This window comes from Cervus elaphus, chromosome 18 (assembly GCF_910594005.1).
Source record: "Cervus elaphus chromosome 18, mCerEla1.1, whole genome shotgun sequence".
NCBI classification, from domain to species: Eukaryota; Metazoa; Chordata; class Mammalia; order Artiodactyla; family Cervidae; genus Cervus; species Cervus elaphus.
In genome coordinates this window covers 10,523,605-10,536,741 of record NC_057832.1, presented here as the reverse complement: position 1 = coordinate 10,536,741, position 13,137 = coordinate 10,523,605, and positions in this window count along the sequence as shown.

Here is a 13,137-nt window from a genome sequence, read left to right as displayed (position 1 = left end):
AGAGGCATCCCAAATGCCCTGCTAAGCCTCGAGGAGACTCCCGAGTTGTCCCTCGCAACAAGGCAGGAGTCCTGACGTCGCTGAACAAACACTTGTGTGGAAGGGCCATCCCCTTCGTAACTCGAGAATATACCCCAGGTTCCCGCCGCAACTCGAGAAAAACCATGAGACTTCCCCCTCGCCGCGAGATGAGGCCCGATTCCCCTGCACTGCGTGCAGAGCAATTCCGTGTTGCACATCACATATAAAAGGAGCCTTGATTTCCTTGATGGCACTCCAGAGAAACCCCAAGAACACTGTTTCCAGGCTAGAGGGATCCTGAGGTCACTGTAGCAACACGAAAGAGCTCCGTGGACCAAAAATCAACTCGAGATGAGAGGTTAGTCCCTGGCTTCGACTCCAGAGGAATACCACCTAATGACAAGCACCTCAAGAGGAGGCTTCTCTCAGCTCTAGGTATGTGAGAGGGACCCTGAGTTTGCGGCCTCAAGTGGAATGGACACCGCGATGCCCTGGCTCGAAATAAGGCCGGATATCCCTGCAGTGACTTGAATGCAGGCTCGTCTTTCATCTCCCAAGACGAAAGGATGTCTGAATCCCCTGTGGAGACCACAGAGAAAGACCTAGTTCATCACCTCATCGCGACCGGAGGCCTCACATCCTTTGAAAACTCCAGAGGTACCCGGAGATCAGTGCCTCCAAAGGAGACGATGCCTGACTCCTCGTGAAACTTCATAGGAGTCCCCAGATTCGTGTGGCACGTGGAAAGGGACCCTTGGTCTCCCGCCTCAGCTGGAGAGGCGTCCCAATTGCCCTGCCAAGCCTCGAGGAGAATCCCGAGTTGTCCCTCGCAACTAGGCACGAGTCCTGCCGTCGCTGAACAAACACATGTTTGGAAGGGCCATCCCCGTCGTAACTCGAGAATATACACCAGGTTCCCGCCGCAACTCGAGAAAAACCATGACACTTCCCCCTCGCTGCGAGATGAGGCCCGATTCCCCTGCACTGCGTGCAGAGCAATTCCGTGTTGCACATCACACATGAAAGGAGCCTTGATTTCCTTGATGGCACTCCAGAGAAACCCCAAGAACACTGTTTCAAGGCTAGAAGCATCCTGAGGTCACTGTAGCAACACGAAAGAGCTCCGTGGACCAAAAATCAACTCGAGATGAGAGGTTAGTCCCTGGCTTCGACTCCAGAGGAATACCACCTTACCACAAGCACCTCAAGAGGAGGCTTCTCTCAGCTCTAGCTATGTGAGAGGGACCCTGAGTTTGCGGCCTCAAGTGGAATGGACACCGCGATGCCCTGACTCGAAATAAGGCTGGATATCCCTGCAGTGACTTGAATGCAGGCTCGTCTTGCATCTCCCAAGACGAAAGGTTGTCTGAATCCCCTTTGGAGACCACAGAGAAAGACTTAGTTCCCCACCTCATCGCGACCAGATGCCTCACATCCTTTGAAAACTCCAGAGGTACGCGGAGATCAGTGCCTCCAAAGGAGACGATGCCTGACTCCTCGTGAAACTTGATAGGAGTCCCAGGATTCCTGTGGCACGTGGAAAGGGACCCTTGGTCTCCCCCCTCAGCTGGAGAGGTGTCCCAATTGCCCTGCCAAGCCTCGAGGAGAATCCCGAGTTTTCCCTCGCAACTAGGCAGGAGTCCTGACGTCGCTGAACAAACACGTGGGTGGAAGGGCCATCCCTGTCGTAACTCGAGAATATACCCCAGGTTCCCGCCGCAACTCGAGAAAAACCATGAGACTTCCCCCTCGCCGCGAGACGAGGCCCGATTCCCCTGCACTGCGTGCAGAGCAATTCCGTGTTGCACATCACACATGAAAGGAGCCTTGATTTCCTTGGTGGTACTCCAGAGAAAACCCAAGAACACTGTTTCAAGGCTAGAGGGATCCTGAGGTCACTGTAGCAACACGAAAGAGCTCCGTGGACCAAAAATCAACTCGAGATGAGAGGTTAGTCCCTGGCTTCGACTCCACAGGAATACCACCTTACCACAAGCACCTCAACAGGAGGCTTCTCTCAGCTCTAGGTATGTGAGAGGGACCCTGAGTTTGCAGCCTCAAGTGGAATGGACACCGCGATGCCCTGACTCGAAATAAGGCTGGATATCCCTGCAGTGACTTGAATGCAGGCTCGTCTTGCATCTCCCAAGACGAAAGGATGTCTGAATCCCCTGTGTAGACCACAGAGAAAGACCTAGTTCCCCACCTCATCGCGACCGGAGGCCTCACATCCTTTGAAAACTCCAGAGGTACGCGGAGATCAGTGCCTCCAAAGGAGACGATGCCTGACTCCTCGTGAAACTTGATAGGAGTCCCAGGATTCCTGTGGCACGTGGAAAGGGACCCTTGGTCTCCCGCCTCAGCTGGAGAGGCGTCCCAATTGCCCTGCCAAGCCTCGAGGAGAATCCCGAATTGTCCCTCGCAACTAGGCAGGAGTCCTGCCGTCGCTGAACAAACACGTGTGTGGAAGGGCAATTCCCGTCTTAACTCGAGAATATACACCAGGTTCCCGCCGCAACTCGAGAAAAACCATGAGACTTCCCCCTCGCCACGAGATGAGGCCCGATTCCCCTGCACTGCCTGCAGAGCAATTCCGTGTTGCACATCACACATGAAAGGAGCCTTGATTTCCTTGATGGCACTCCAGAGAAACCCAGGAACACTGTTTCAAGGCTAGAGGGATCCTGAGGTCACTGTAGCAACACGAAAGAGCTCCATGGACCAAAAATCAACTCGAGATGAGAGGTTAGTCCCTGGCTTCGACTCCAGAGGAATACCACCTAAACACAAGCACCTCAAGAGGAGGCTTCTCTCAGCTCTAGGTATGTGAGAGGGACCCTGAGTTTGCGGCCTCAAGTGGAATGGACACCGCGATGCCCTGACTCGAAATAAGGCTGGATATCCCTGCAGTGACTTGAATGCAGGCTCGTCTTGCATCTCCCAAGATGAAAGGATGTCTGAATCCCCAGTGTAGACCACAGAGAAAGACCTAGTTCCCCACCTCATCGCAACCGGAGGCCTCACATCCTTTGAAAACTCCAGAGGTACGCGGAGATCAGTGCCTCCAAAGAAGACGATGCCTGACTCCTCGTGAAACTTTATAGGAGTCCCAGGATTCCTGTGGTACATGGAAAGGGACCCTTGGTCTCCCGCCTCAGCTGGAAAGGCGTCCCAATTGCCCTGCCAAGCCTTGAGGAGAATCCCGAGTTGTCCCTCGCAACTAGGCAGGAGTCCTGCCGTCGCTGAACAGACACGTGTGTGGAAGGGCCATTCCCGTCGTAACTCGAGAATATACGCCAGGTTCCCCCCGCAACTCGAGAAAAACCATGAGACTTCCCCCTCGCCGCGAGATGAGGCCCGATTCCCCTGCACTGGGTGCAGAGCAATTCCGTGGTACACATCACACATGAAAGGAGCCTTGATTTCCTTGATGGCACTCCAGAGAAACCCCAAGAACACTGTTTCCAGGCTAGAGGGATCCTGAGGTCACTGTAGCAACACGAAAGAGCTCCATGGACCAAAAATCAACTCGATATGAGAGGTTAGTCCCTGACTTCCACTCCAGAGGAATACCACCTTACCACAAGCACCTCAAGAGGAGGCTTCTCTCTGCTCTAGGTATGTGAGAGGGACCCTGAGTTTGCGGCCTCAAGGGGAATGATCTCCGTGATGCCCTGACTCGAAATAAGGCCGGATATCCCTGCAGTGACTTGAATGTAGGCTCGTCTTGCATCTCCCAAGACGAAAGGATGTCTGAATCCCCTGTGTAGACCACAGAGAAAGACATAGTTCCCCACCTCATCGCGACCGGAGGCCTCACATCCTTTGAAAACTCCAGAGGTACGCGGAGATCAGTGCTTCCAAAGGAGACGATGCCTGACTCCTCGTGAAACTTGATAGGAGTCCCAGGATTCCTGTGGCACGTGGAAAGGGAACCTTGGTCTCCCGCCTCAGCTGGAGAGGCGTCCAAATTGCCCTGCCAAGCCTCGAGGAGAATCCCGAGTTGTCCCTCGCAACTAGGCAGGAGTCCTGACGTCGCTGAACAAACACGTGGTTGGAAGGGCCATTCCCGTCGTAACTCGAGAATATACCCCAGGTTCCCGCCGCAACTCGAGAAAAACCATGAGACTTCCCCCTCGCCGTGATATGAGGCCCGATTCCCCTTCACTGCGTGCAGAGCAATTCCGTGTTGCACATGACACATGAAAGAAGCCTTGATTTCCTTGCTGGCACTCCAGAGAAACCCCAAGAACACTGTTTCAAGGCTAGCGGGATCCTGAGGTCACTCTAGCAACACGAAAAAGCTCCGTGGACCAAAAATCAACTCGAGATGAGAGGTTAGTCCCTGGCTTCGACTCCAGAGGAATACCACCTTACCACAAGCACCTCAAGAGGAGGCTTCTCTCAGCTCTAGGTATGTGAGAGGGACCCTGAGTTTGCGGCCTCAAGTGGAATGGACACCGCGATGCCCTGACTCAAAATAAGGCCGGATATCCCTGCAGTGACTTGAATGCAGGCTCGTCTTGCATCTCCCAAGACGAAAGGATGTCTGAATCCCCTGTGGAGACCACAGAGAAAGACCTAGTACCCCAGCTCATCGCGACCGGAGGCCTCACATCCTTTGAAAACTCCAGAGGTACGCGGAGATCAGTGCCTCCAAAGGAGACGATGCCTGACTCCTCGTGAAACTTGATAGGAGTCCCAGGATTCCTGTGGCACGTGGAAAGGGACCCTTGGTCTCCCGCCTCAGCTGGAGAGGCATCCCAAATGCCCTGCTAAGCCTCGAGGAGACTCCCGAGTTGTCCCTCGCAACTAGGCAGAAGTCCTGACGTCGCTGAACAAACACTTGTGTGGAAGGGCCATTCCCGTCTTAACTCGAGAGTATACACCAGGTTCCCGCCGCAACTCGAGAAAAACCATGAGACTTCCCCCTCGCCGCGAGATGAGGCCCGATTCCCCTGCACTGCGTGCAGAGCAATTCCGTGTTGCACATCACACATGAAAGGAGCTTTGATTTCCTTGATGGCACTCCAGAGAAACCCAAGAACACTGTTTCAAGGCTAGAGGGATCCTGAGGTCACTGTAGCAACACGAAAGAGCTCCATGGACCAAAAATCAACTCAAGAGGAGAGGTTAGTCCCTGGCTTCGACTCCAGAGGAATACCACCTTACCACAAGCACCTCAAGAGGAGGCTTCTCTCAGCTCTAGGTATGTGAGAGGGACCCTGAGTTTGCGGCCACAAGTGGAATGGACACCGCAATGCCCTGACTCGAAATAAGGCCGGATATCCCTGCAGTGACTTGAATGCAGGCTCGTCTTGCATCTCCCAAGACGAAAGGATGTCTGAATCCCTTGTGGAGACCACAGAGAAAGACCTAGTTCCCCACCTCATCGCGACCGGATGCCTCACATCCTTTGAAAACTTCAGAGGTACGCGGAGATTAGTGCCTGCAAAGGAGACGATGCCTTACTCCTCGTGAAACTTGATAGGAGTCCCAGGATTCCTGTGCACGTGGAAAGGGACCCTTGGTCTCCCCCCTCAGCTGGAGAGGTGTCCCAATTGCCCTGCCAAGCCTCGAGCAGAATCCCGAGTTGTCCCTCGCAACTAGGCAGGAGTCCTGCCGTCGCTGAACAAACACGTGTGTGGAAGGGACATCCCCGTCGTAACTCGAGAATATACCCCAGGTTCGCGCCGGAACTCGAGAAAAAACATTGAGACTTCCCCCTCGCCGCGAGATGAGGCCCGATTCCCCTGCACTGCATGCAGAGCAATTCCGTGTTGCACATCACACATGAAAGGAGCCTTGATTTCCTTGGTGGCACTCCAGAGAAACACCAAGAACACTGTTTCAAGGCTAGAGGGATCCTGAGGTCACTCTAGCAACACGAAAGAGCTCCGTGGACCAAAAATCAAGTCGAGATGAGAGGTTAGTTCCTGGCTTCGACTCCAGAGGAATACCACCTTACCACAAGCACCTCAAGAGGAGGCTTCTCTCAGCTCTAGTTATGTGAGAGGGACCCTGAGTTTGCGGCCTCAAGTGGAATGGACACCGCGATGCCCTGACTCGAAATAAGGCTGGATATCCCTGCAGTGACTTGAATGCAGGCTCGTCTTGCATCTCCCAAGATGAAAGGATGTCTGAATCCCCAGTGTAGACCACAGAGAAAGACCTAGTTCCCCACCTCATCGCAACCGGAGGCCTCACATCCTTTGAAAACTCCAGAGGTACGCGGAGATCAGTGCCTCCAAAGGAGACGATGCCTGACTCCTCGTGAAACTTTATAGGAGTCCCAGGATTCCTGTGGTACATGGAAAGGGACCCTTGGTCTTCCGCCTCAGCTGGAAAGGCGTCCCAATTGCCCTGCCAAGCCTCGAGGAGAATCCCGAGTTGTCCCTCGCAACTAGGCAGGAGTCCTGCCGTCGCTGAACAGACACGTGTGTGAAAGGGCCATTCCCGTCGTAACTCGAGAATATACCCCAGGTTCCCCCCGCAACTCGAGAAAAACCATGAGACTTCCCCCTCGCCGCGAGATGAGGCCCGATTCCCCTGCACTGGGTGCAGAGCAATTCCGTGGTACACATCACACATGAAAGGAGCCTTGATTTCCTTTATGGCACTCCAGAGAAACCCCAAGAACACTGTTTCAAGGCTAGAGGGATCCTGAGGTCACTGTAGCAACACGATAGAGCTCCATGGACCAAAAATCAACTCGATATGAGAGGTTAGTCCTTGGCTTCGACTCCAGAGGAATACCACCTTACCACAAGCACCTCAAGAGGAGGCTTCTCTCAGCTCTAGGTATGTGAGAGGGACCCTGAGTTTGCGGCCTCAAGGGGAATAATCTCCGTGATGCCCTGACTCGAAATAAGGCCGGATATCCCTGCAGTGACTTGAATGTAGGCTCGTCTTGCATCTCCCAAGACGAAAGGATGTCTGAATCCCCTGTGTAGACCACAGAGAAAGACATAGTTCCCCACCTCATCGCGACCGGAGGCCTCACATCCTTTGAAAACTCCAGAGGTACGCGGAGATCAGTGCCTCCAAAGGAGACGATGCCTGACTCCTCGTGAAACTTGATAGGAGTCCCAGGATTCCTGTGCAGGTGGAAAGGGACCCTTGGTCTCCCGCCTCAGCTGGAGAGGCGTCCCAATTGCCCTGCCAAGCCTCGAGGAGAATCCCGAGTTGTCCCTCGCAACTAGGCAGGAGTCCTGACGTCGCTGAACAAACACGTGGTTGGAAGGGCCATTCCCGTCGTAACTCGAGAATATACCCCAGGTTCCCGCCGCAACTCGAGAAAAACCATAAGACTTCCCCCTCGCCGTGATATGAGGCCCGATTCCCCTTCACTGCGTGCAGAGCAATTCCGTGTTGCACATCACACATGAAAGGAGCCTTGATTTCCTTGGTGGCACTCCAGAGAAACCCCAAGAACACTGTTTCAAGGCTAGCGGGATCCTGAGGTCACTCTAGCAACACGAAAAAGCTCCGTGGACCAAAAATCAACTCGAGATGAGAGGTTAGTCCCTGGCTTCGACTCCAGAGGAATACCACCTTACCACAAGCACCTCAAGAGGAGGCTTCTCTCAGCTCTAGGTATGTGAGAGGGACCCTGAGTTTGCGGCCTCAAGTGGAATGGACACCGCGATGCCCTGACTCGAAATAAGGCCGGATATCCCTGCAGTGACTTGAATGCAGGCTCGTCTTGCATCTCCCAAGACGAAAGGATGTCTGAATCCCCTGTGGAGACCACAGAGAAAGACCTAGTACCCCAGCTCATCGCGACCGGAGGCCTCACATCCTTTGAAAACTCCAGAGGTACGCGGAGATCAGTGCCTCCAAAGGAGACGATGCCTGACTCCTCGTGAAACTTGATAGGAGTCCCAGGATTCCTGTGGCACGTGGAAAGGGACCCTTGGTCTCCCGCCTCAGCTGGAGAGGCATCCCAAATGCCCTGCTAAGCCTCGAGGAGACTCCCGAGTTGTCCCTCGCAACTAGGCAGAAGTCCTGACGTCGCTGAACAAACACTTTTGTGGAAGGGCCATCCCCTTCGTAACTCGAGAATATACCCCAGGTTCCCGCCGCAACTCGAGAAAAACCATGAGACTTCCCCCTCGCCGCGAGATGAGGCCCGATTCCCCTGCACTGCGTGCAGAGCAATTCCGTGTTGCACATCACATATAAAAGGAGCCTTGATTTCCTTGATGGCACTCCAGAGAAACCCCAAGAACACTGTTTCCAGGCTAGAGGGATCCTGAGGTCACTGTAGCAACACGAAAGAGCTCCGTGGACCAAAAATCAACTCGAGATGAGAGGTTAGTCCCTGGCTTCGACTCCAGAGGAATACCACCTAATGACAAGCACCTCAAGAGGAGGCTTCTCTCAGCTCTAGGTATGTGAGAGGGACCCTGAGTTTGCGGCCTCAAGTGGAATGGACACCGCGATGCCCTGGCTCGAAATAAGGCCGGATATCCCTGCAGTGACTTGAATGCAGGCTCGTCTTTCATCTCCCAAGACGAAAGGATGTCTGAATCCCCTGTGGAGACCACAGAGAAAGACCTAGTTCATCACCTCATCGCGACCGGAGGCCTCACATCCTTTGAAAACTCCAGAGGTACCCGGAGATCAGTGCCTCCAAAGGAGACGATGCCTGACTCCTCGTGAAACTTCATAGGAGTCCCCAGATTCGTGTGGCACGTGGAAAGGGACCCTTGGTCTCCCGCCTCAGCTGGAGAGGCGTCCCAATTGCCCTGCCAAGCCTCGAGGGGAATCCCGAGTTGTCCCTCGCAACTAGGCACGAGTCCTGCCGTCGCTGAACAAACACATGTTTGGAAGGGCCATCCCCGTCGTAACTCGAGAATATACACCAGGTTCCCGCCGCAACTCGAGAAAAACCATGACACTTCCCCCTCGCTGCGAGATGAGGCCCGATTCCCCTGCACTGCGTGCAGAGCAATTCCGTGTTGCACATCACACATGAAAGGAGCCTTGATTTCCTTGATGGCACTCCAGAGAAACCCCAAGAACACTGTTTCAAGGCTAGAAGCATCCTGAGGTCACTGTAGCAACACGAAAGAGCTCCGTGGACCAAAAATCAACTCGAGATGAGAGGTTAGTCCCTGGCTTCGACTCCAGAGGAATACCACCTTACCACAAGCACCTCAAGAGGAGGCTTCTCTCAGCTCTAGCTATGTGAGAGGGACCCTGAGTTTGCGGCCTCAAGTGGAATGGACACCGCGATGCCCTGACTCGAAATAAGGCTGGATATCCCTGCAGTGACTTGAATGCAGGCTCGTCTTGCATCTCCCAAGACGAAAGGTTGTCTGAATCCCCTTTGGAGACCACAGAGAAAGACTTAGTTCCCCACCTCATCGCGACCAGATGCCTCACATCCTTTGAAAACTCCAGAGGTACGCGGAGATCAGTGCCTCCAAAGGAGACGAAGCCTGACTCCTCGTGAAACTTGATAGGAGTCCCAGGATTCCTGTGGCACGTGGAAAGGGACCCTTGGTCTCCCCCCTCAGCTGGAGAGGTGCCCCAATTGCCCTGCCAAGCCTCGAGGAGAATCCCGAGTTGTCCCTCGCAACTAGGCAGGAGTCCTGACGTCGCTGAACAAACACGTGGGTGGAAGGGCCATCCCTGTCGTAACTCGAGAATATACCCCAGGTTCCCGCCGCAACTCGAGAAAAACCATGAGACTTCCCCCTCGCCGCGAGACGAGGCCCGATTCCCCTGCACTGCGTGCAGAGCAATTCCGTGTTGCACATCACACATGAAAGGAGCCTTGATTTCCTTGGTGGTACTCCAGAGAAAACCCAAGAACACTGTTTCAAGGCTAGAGGGATCCTGAGGTCACTGTAGCAACACGAAAGAGCTCCGTGGACCAAAAATCAACTCGAGATGAGAGGTTAGTCCCTGGCTTCGACTCCACAGGAATACCACCTTACCACAAGCACCTCAACAGGAGGCTTCTCTCAGCTCTAGGTATGTGAGAGGGACCCTGAGTTTGCAGCCTCAAGTGGAATGGACACCGCGATGCCCTGACTCGAAATAAGGCTGGATATCCCTGCAGTGACTTGAATGCAGGCTCGTCTTGCATCTCCCAAGACGAAAGGATGTCTGAATCCCCTGTGTAGACCACAGAGAAAGACCTAGTTCCCCACCTCATCGCGACCGGAGGCCTCACATCCTTTGAAAACTCCAGAGGTACGCGGAGATCAGTGCCTCCAAAGGAGACGATGCCTGACTCCTCGTGAAACTTGATAGGAGTCCCAGGATTCCTGTGGCACGTGGAAAGGGACCCTTGGTCTCCCGCCTCAGCTGGAGAGGCGTCCCAATTGCCCTGCCAAGCCTCGAGGAGAATCCCGAGTTGTCCCTCGCAACTAGGCAGGAGTCCTGCCGTCGCTGAACAAACACGTGTGTGGAAGGGCCATTCCCGTCTTAACTCGAGAATATACACCAGGTTCCCGCCGCAACTCGAGAAAAACCATGAGACTTCCCCCTCGCCACGAGATGAGGCCCGATTCCCCTGCACTGCCTGCAGAGCAATTCCGTGTTGCACATCACACATGAAAGGAGCCTTGATTTCCTTGATGGCACTTCAGAGAAACCCAGGAACACTGTTTCAAGGCTAGAGGGATCCTGAGGTCACTGTAGCAACACGAAAGAGCTCCATGGACCAAAAATCAACTCGAGATGAGAGGTTAGTCCCTGGCTTCGATTCCAGAGGAATACCACCTAAACACAAGCACCTCAAGAGGAGGCTTCTCTCAGCTCTAGGTATGTGAGAGGGACCCTGAGTTTGCGGCCACAAGTGGAATGGACACCGCAATGCCCTGACTCGAAATAAGGCCGGATATCCCTGCAGTGACTTGAATGCAGGCTCGTCTTGCATCTCCCAAGACGAAAGGATGTCTGAATCCCTTGTGGAAACCACAGAGAAAGACCTAGTTCCCCACCTCATCGCGACCGGATGCCTCACATCCTTTGAAAACTTCAGAGGTACGCGGTGATCAGTGCCTCCAAAGGAGACGATGCCTGACTCCTCGTGAAACTTGATAGGAGTCCCAGGTTTCCTGTGCACGTGGAAAGGGACCCTTGGTCTCCCCCCTCAGCTGGAGAGGTGTCCCAATTGCCCTGCCAAGCCTCGAGGAAAATCCCGATTTTTCCCTCGCAACTAGGCAGCTGTTCTGCCGTCGCTGAACAAACACGTGTGTGGAAGGGACATCCCCGTCGTAACTCGAGAATATACCCCAGGTTCCCGCCGGAACTCGAGAAAAAACATTGAGACTTCCCCCTCGCCGCGAAATGAGGCCCGATTCCCCTGCACTGCGTGCAGAGCAATTCCGTGTTGCACATCACACATGAAAGGAGCCTTGATTTCCTTGGTGGCACTCCAGAGAAAACCCAAGAACACTGTTTCAAGGCTAGAGGGATCCTGAGGTCACTGTAGCAACACGAAAGAGCTCCGTGGACCAAAAATCAAGTCGAGATGAGAGGTTAGTTCCTGGCTTCGACTCCAGAGGAATACCACCTTACCACAAGCACCTCAAGAGGAGGCTTCTCTCAGCTCTAGGTATGTGAGAGTGACCCTGAGTTTGCGGCCTCAAGTGGAATGGACACCGCGATGCCCTGACTCGAAATAAGGCTGGATATCCCTGCAGTGACTTGAATGCAGGCTCGTCTTGCATCTCCCAAGATGAAAGGATGTCTGAATCCCCAGTGTAGACCACAGAGAAAGACCTAGTTCCCCACCTCATCGCAACCGGAGGCCTCACATCCTTTGAAAACTCCAGAGGTACGCGGAGATCAGTGCCTCCAAAGGAGACGATGCCTGACTCCTCGTGAAACTTTATAGGAGTCCCAGGATTCCTGTGGTACATGGAAAGGGACCCTTGGTCTTCCGCCTCAGCTGGAAAGGCGTCCCAATTGCCCTGCCAAGCCTCGAGGAGAATCCCGAGTTGTCCCTCGCAACTAGGCAGGAGTCCTGCCGTCGCTGAACAGACACGTGTGTGAAAGGGCCATTCCCGTCGTAACTCGAGAATATACGCCAGGTTCCCCCCGCAACTCGAGAAAAACCATGAGACTTCCCCCTCGCCGCGAGATGAGGCCCGATTCCCCTGCACTGGGTGCAGAGCAATTCCGTGGTACACATCACACATGAAAGGAGCCTTGATTTCCTTGATGGCACTCCAGAGAAACCCCAAGAACACTGTTTCAAGGCTAGAGGGATCCTGAGGTCACTGTAGCAACACGATGGAGCTCCATGGACCAAAAATCAACTCGATATGAGAGGTTAGTCCCTGGCTTCGACTCCAGAGGAATACCACCTTACCACAAGCACCTCAAGAGGAGGCTTCTCTCAGCTCTAGGTATGTGAGAGGGACCCTGAGTTTGCGGCCTCAAGGGGAATGATCTCCGTGATGCCCTGACTCGAAATAAGGCCGGATATCCCTGCAGTGACTTGAATGTAGGCTCGTCTTGCATCTCCCAAGACGAAAGGATGTCTGAATCCCCTGTGTAGACCACAGAGAAAGACATAGTTCCCCACCTCATCGCGACCGGAGGCCTCACATCCTTTGAAAACTCCAGAGGTACGCGGAGATCAGTGCCTCCAAAGGAGACGATGCCTGACTCCTCGTGAAACTTGATAGGAGTCCCAGGATTCCTGTGCAGGTGGAAAGGGACCCTTGGTCTCCCGCCTCAGCTGGAGAGGCGTCCCAATTGCCCTGCCAAGCCTCGAGGAGAATCCCGAGTTGTCCCTCGCAACTAGGCAGGAGTCCTGACGTCGCTGAACAAACACGTGGTTGGAAGGGCCATTCCCGTCGTAACTCGAGAATATACCCCAGGTTCCCGCCGCAACTCGAGAAAAACCATGAGACTTCCCCCTCGCCGTGATATGAGGCCCGATTCCCCTTCACTGCGTGCAGAGCAATTCCGTGTTGCACATCACACATGAAAGGAGCCTTGATTTCCTTGGTGGCACTCCAGAGAAACCCCAAGAACACTGTTTCAAGGCTAGCGGGATCCTGAGGTCACTCTAGCAACACGAAAAAGCTCCGTGGACCAAAAATCAACTCGAGATGAGAGGTTAGTCCCTGGCTTCGACTCCAGAGG